This window comes from Chrysochloris asiatica, unplaced genomic scaffold (genome assembly GCF_000296735.1).
Source record: "Chrysochloris asiatica unplaced genomic scaffold, ChrAsi1.0 scaffold00700, whole genome shotgun sequence".
Taxonomy (NCBI): domain Eukaryota; kingdom Metazoa; phylum Chordata; class Mammalia; order Afrosoricida; family Chrysochloridae; genus Chrysochloris; species Chrysochloris asiatica.
In genome coordinates this window covers 66681-73837 of record NW_006409218.1, presented here as the reverse complement: position 1 = coordinate 73837, position 7157 = coordinate 66681, and positions in this window count along the sequence as shown.

The following is a 7157-nucleotide window of genomic DNA, read 5'->3' as shown; positions in this document are numbered from 1 at the left end:
AAAAAAAGAGAATAAAAGTCTGAGGTAGAGTGAGTTCTGCGTGCAATGCTAGGTAATATGTTTGCAGATCTGTCCACCTGCCAGCTTGCATCATATCTTTGTGTCTGTCTTTTTTGTATATATTTCGTCTCTCTCTTTCTCTATCCCTTTCGCCGCCAGATCGCCCTTCTTCGTGACACCCACACTTCCTTGTCGAGGCTGGAACCTGACATAGGATCTCAACAAGGGACCTGTACATAGACCAATAGTCAGTTATTTGAACAGAAAATGGGAATATTGAGTGGTTTTAAATTAGGAAAGGTGTGTGCCAGGTTGTTTTCTTTACCCATACTTAGCCAATCTTTATGCTGAGAAAATAATTCTATAAATTGGATAACATGAAGAGAAACATTGCATCATGGTTACCGCAAGACTCCTTAACAACCTGCTATATGCAGATAATACAATCTTGCTTGCTGAAAGTGAAAGAATTTACAGCACTTATTGATGAAGATCAAAGACCACAGCCTTCAGTATTGGTTGCACCTCAATGTAAAGAAAGCAAAATCAATGGACAAATAAATAACATCAAGATAAATGGAGAAACAATTGAAGTTCTCAATGACTTCATTTTGCTTGATCAACCATAAACACTCATGGAAGCTGCAGTCAAGAAATCAAAAGATATACTGTATTAGGTAAATTTGCTGCACAAATCTTTTTTAAACTGTCCAAGAGCAAAGATGTTAGTCTGAGGAGTAAGGTGCACCTAATCCAAGCCATGCATTTTTAATAGTATTTCACATTTTAATGCATGTGAAAATTGGACAGTGAATAAAGAAAACCATAGAATAATTGATGCATTTGAGTTATAGTGTTGGAGTAGAGTATCTGAAATACCACGGGCCATCAAAGGAGCAAACAAATCTGTGTTGGAAGAAAGAAGTACGACGAGAAAACTCCTTAGAAGCCAGGATTGCCAGATTTTGTCTCTCATACTTTGGACATATTATCAGGTGGGACCAGTCTCTGGAGAAGAGTTACATAATCCTTGTAAAGAGTAGAGTCAGTGAAAAAGAGGAGGACATTCAAAGAGATGGATTGGCCCAATGGCAACTGCAATGGGCTCAAGCACTCTTTTGTTCCATTGTGCAAAAGGTCACTCTGAGTAGGTACTGAATCAACAGCACAACTAACAACGACAGCCTCAGTGACCACCATTCTACCTGCGGCACCTGCAAAACATTTGAGCCTTATCCACTGCCCCTGGGCCTGGCTGCTCCTTACCTTACTGGCAGAAAGAACCCTGAAAAGGATCTCCTGAACCTCTGCTACTGTACCCTTTTAGATTTTTGAATTAGCCTCCCACCTTGCTACTTAGGCTTGTGTGTTTCTCTGTCCCTCTGCCACACTATCAAGATGTATGCTATTCATGGAAATGTGTTTCACTTTGCTGTCCAAATGGCGAGACATAATTATGCTGGTCACACTCAGGTTTCTGCCCTACATGGACAAGTAGTGGGTTCTTTAGCATTCTGCAAATCTCCTGTAAACAGGCACCCAGCTTTCTCCATGGACCAGCATGTTCACCATCTTTCTGTCTTCATTGTTACGGCTCTCTATTCTGGTATAGGGAGTTCTCAATCCAAGAACTCTGAATTAAAAAAAAAAAAAACTTGCTACAAACTAGTCTCTTCTTGATGATAACTATGTCCTTCAAAACTCTCTGTGGATTTGATCCTTATATATTTCAACTAGGATAGCAACACCTACCATTCTCCTACTCAGACAACATTAGAATCAATACTATTAGATAAATTTTCATGCTGCTACTTATAATAATATATAAATATATAATAATAAATCAATCAGTCACTGACTAGATTTTGTTTCATAAATTTATGTGAGAATTGTAAGACATAGTCAAGAAAAGCCTTATAAAAAATTCAATTTTTTCCAATACTTCAATCAAGTTTTAAAATTTTCAACAAGTTCATAAGCAGAGCTATAACAGATAAATTATTTATTGTTTATTATATTTTGGTCTTATAGTGGGACATTTTATTATTTTACAGACTGGAATCTCTGAATGGTATGAACAGTTACATTGTGTAATCTTCTGGAATGGAGTCTGTGAGGATGCAAACCTTTAACATATTCAACTGGTGGTGGTGGTTATGTGCCTTGGAGTCAGTTCTGACTCATAGCGACCATGTACAGGGTTTCTGAGGCTGTAAATCTTTATGGAAGCAGAAAGCCTCATCTTTCTCCTGCGGAGCAGCTGGTAGTTTCGAACTGCTCACCTTGCAGTTGGCAGCCCGATTCGTAACCACTATGCTACTAGAGCTCCTTCACCTAATAACTGACAAGTTGGAAGTTCAAGTCCACTCATATATACTTTGGAAGTACAGAAGAAATACCTGGTGAGCTACTTAAAAAAATTTCACCTATTTCAAAATCCTTAAGATGCATAATTTACCTTTGGCACACATGGAATTGCTATGAGTCAGAGGTGACTCAATGAGTTTTAGTATCATTTGTTGTCAGATAAAGATACTTAAAAATCTCCACTGCTTATATATAAAATAAGAAGGCATATTTTTCTTATGAAGCAGGGAAAATATTAGAAATTATATTAATTTGACAGATCTAATATTTTATTTTCATTATATAAAGCAACTCCTAAAATAATCCAGTATAGAGGGGTTATAATGCCCCTTTTACAGATGATTGGAGTCCTGGTGTTGTGCTGCAGTACAATGCACTGGACTGCAAGGTCAGTTTAAATCACAAGGTCAACAGTTCAAACTCACCAACCACTTCTTGGAAACCCTATGCAAGGTCTCTATGAGTCGAAATTGACTTGACCATACTTAACAGCAACAACAACAACAACAAAGCAGATGATTAGGAGTCCTGCTGTGGCACTGGATAAGCACTAGATTCCTAACTGCAAAATTGGCAGTTAAAACCCATCAGTCACTCTTTGGAAACCCTATATAGAGTTGCTATGAATTGCAGCCAACTCAAAGGCAGTTAACAACAACAGCAGATGACTAAACTGAAGCTCAGAAGTTTATATAACAGGTCTAAATCTTATAGATAGAAAGTTTCAAGACTGAAAATGTTCATTTTAGCCATGCTCTTTTTTTGGACAAGAGATTTCTAAAATTATACTCTACTCCTCATGCCATTACCAACTCTTTCTTGACACACTTATTAAAATGAAAGTGTAACTGCTAAATACAGTGCCCAAGCATGAACTGGCACTTTATATATATTATCTCATTTAAGCTAATAACATTATAAGGCAAACATTATTTCCACAGTACTCAGACCCTGAATTTAGCAGGTTAATCTGACAGGTCACTTTCTTCAGGGATCAAATATCCTGAGATTTGAAAATTAATTCAATATGGAGGTTATAAATAGAGAAATACTTGGTCACCTGTATTCTTCTAAGAGGTTTTCCATGAGTATTTATGGAACGTGAAGCCTAGGACTCCCAAAGGCCTTAGCCTGTATCTTATAACAGCAATAGAGACATTGGATGATTTCTGAATGCTGATACTGGAACCAGAGGCAGGTTAGTGTCATGACTTTGAGATAAAGTGCACATAAGTGGGGATAGTGTGATCTCGGTGTTGTGCTTAATTTTGTAATTTTATCATATCATAATACTATTATTTGAAACTAGATAAATTAAAGTACCTGAATTACACTCAGTAATACTACAACTATTTCCTTTTACTTTCAGCCAATCACATTTTCTACAATTTGAAAAAATGTTCTTGCTTAAATCAATTAGCATAGCATCTAAGATTGTTCAAGATGACATATGGGAAATGTATTCGTTCCATAATAGCTCTGAGTATACATTGTAAAAAAACATGCAAAATAAATTTTGTGTTTATAGGGGTTCCCCCAATCTTCCTTTCTTTTGGATTTTTTTTCTTAGAATGATATTCAGAATATATTACAATACTTCTATGGCTCTCCTTCCATATTATCAAACAAACTTATAAAGAATTTTTAACCTCTACCCTGTGATTAGAGTCCTGGTGTGGCACCGTAGTACAAGCACTGGGCTGCTAACTACAGGGTTAATGATTCAAACCTACCAGTCACTCCTCAGAAACCCTCTTCAGGATCATTGTGAGTCAAAATTGACTTGAAGGCACTTAACAAACAACCACCACCCTTTAATTAATTTTTCTGTATTCTTTCTGGCAGTGAATATCATAAAGAAATATTTAAACATGAGTATAAGGATATAAAAATCATTAGTATTTGGCTTAAATTATTAATTTCTTAATTTGCTCTGAGATAGAATATATTTCAAACTTACATTAAACTAATGCATATCAAATTGTAATTATGAAAATATTTTTATAGGCAGTTTCAGACTTATGAGAGTGATCCATTTCAAAGACTATATCGTAAGTGATTTCTGATGTTTTATTGCTTCTTATTATCTTCATCTTTACAAGTCTGGTCTTTATTTGCATTTACAGTTGATATGGAATGATAATATCAAAAGCCCCCCAATAATACAGAAATAATTAATAACCTTTACAGAGCTATCTTATGCTGTTGCCGCTAAGTGCTGTCAAGTGGGTTCTGACTCATAGAGATGCTGTAGAGATTTTCTGAGGAGTGACTGTTAGGTTTGAACTGCCGGCCTTGTGATTAGCATTCCAATCTTACAACCCCATACAAGAACTCTGAGCTATGCTATAGTGCATGCATTTTATACACTTATCTACTTAATATCTTTTAACCATCATTTTAGAAATCTAAAATAGCCATATATATATACTATTATATAGGCCTATTTTGTACATAATAAAACTGGTGTGTAAGTATATGATCCAGATTTACCTAACTATTGAACAGTGGCATAGGTATCCAAACTCAAGCAACATGGTCATTTAAAAAATATTTTTACATTCATACAACTGAAGTACAAATATTGCTACCAGTTTAATTGTATATTACTAGGTGTGTCATGTAACTTTTCTGAACTTCTTTAATTCCTGCTAATTAAATTAGAAATATGCATAGATTTTTCATGATATTTAATTTGGCAATGAAATATTGAACTGCTTGTTAAATGAATGAAATGCATACTATAATATTTTCAAATACTGCTAGTGTAAAATATTTCTTCTTCAAATATAAATCTACAGATGACTTTCCAATTCACAATTATAGAATCTTGGTATTTAAGGAATGTTGGAAAACTGGACTTAAGCATAGAGAAGGTGGTTATCAATTCACCTGAGCAAAGAGCAAGCCCCAATAGAAGTAAATGAAGCCAGTGACCTAGAACAACAATCTTAAAAAAACAGTGTGAATTTTCCTAGACTAAAAACAAGTAGACTGGCTCCTGGCCTTGTTATTTGTTGTTATTAAGTGCCATCAAGTTGGTTCCTACCCATAGCCATCCTGTATAGGGTTTTCGAAGAGCAACTGGTGAGCTTGAACCGCCAACCTTGAGGTTCAAACTGACATTGTAGGCCTAACGCATTGACCCAATTTGTATCTCTACATGCCTAGTATGCTCTGAACTAGGACTTACCTGGATGAATTTTCCCCGTCAAGACCTTCAATAAAGCAGCAGCCACAAAAACCCAGACTTGTTTACCTACACAATGTAGTAAAAATGCTAACCATGTTTATTAGAATATAAAAGGAAATAGATGAAGAAAGGACAGTTGTTCTTACTTGCCTTTGAGTCAATTCTGACCCATAGTGATCCTGTCTAGGGTTTGCGATGAACGATGATGAGTTGAACTGCAGACCTTGAGGTTCACACTGACATTTCGGTCAAGTGCATTAACCCACAATGCCACACCGGATCTCCAAAATATAAAGTTATATGAATTTAATGAGTAATTTTTTTTTGTTAAGTGTTGTTGATTCGGTTTCAACTCATGTTGTTGTTAAGTGCCATCGAGTCGGGTCCGACCCATAGCGACCCTGTACAGGGTTTCCTAGGGTGTAAATCTTTACGGGAGTAGAAAGCCTCATCTTTCTCCCGCGGAGCGGCTGGTAGTTTCGAACCGCTGATCTTAAGGTTCGCAGCCCGATTCGTAACCACTACGCTACCAGAGCTCCTTTCGGTTTCAACTCATAGCAACCCTATAAATCTGTATAGAGTTTCTGAGAAGTGGCTAGTGGGTTTGAAACACCAACCTTACAATTAGCCATGCAGTGCTTATCCTTACAGTGCCACACCAGGACTTCTAAAAAGTAATAGGATAATTCCATTTACCACAAACTAACAGCAAATTGAAAACATTATGAAACAAAACAAAACAAATTACAAACCCAGATGATTTTAATCTATGTTTTATTGAACTTTAACAAACCAGATTGTCTACATTTTCTTTAAAAACATTCAGAGAATACAAATTAAAAGATGAACTAAAGAATGTATTTTGTGAATTCAGTATAATTTAATATTCATGCATGCAAAGACAGTAAAAAATTACAATGAACACATCTTCACCCAATATATATACAAATAACAGGTGTCTTGTTCCCAGTAATTCTGAGATGTTGTAAAATGAGAATGTTAATTAACGTTATACAGACTACTCATATTAAATGAATGACATACAATATTAGAAGAAATATTCCATATTTATGTAAGATATAATGTGAAATTTCAGCCCAAAGTAATTTTTTAAATGCTAAATTCATAAAATAGATGGAAGAAGGTATTCACAATTCATATAAATAGCGAGATATAAGAAAAATTTAATCTAATTGAAAACATTAACAAGAACCACTCAGTTTTCAGAATAAATCCAAGTGAATGGTGATAACATTAAAATAGTGTCTGCCTTGTAACTGAAGTGACATGTCATTTAAATTTATTTTAATACTTATTGATATTAGCAATGGCATTAATTAACAAAATTGCATTAATTAATAATTAACTATTAAAATTTTATTTGATGAAATTTTGTCAAATACACACTATATGGGTTATATTAACAAAGGATTATACAGCAACTAAATATTCTTAAATAAGTATGATAAGTATGTATAACGCTTCTAGGGTTCCAGTTCATACATACACACATTTATGCCAAATAAAATATATTTAAATAAGTCTTTGTAATCAGTGAATGGACGCAGACAAATTCTTTCAGTAATATACTTGTCTT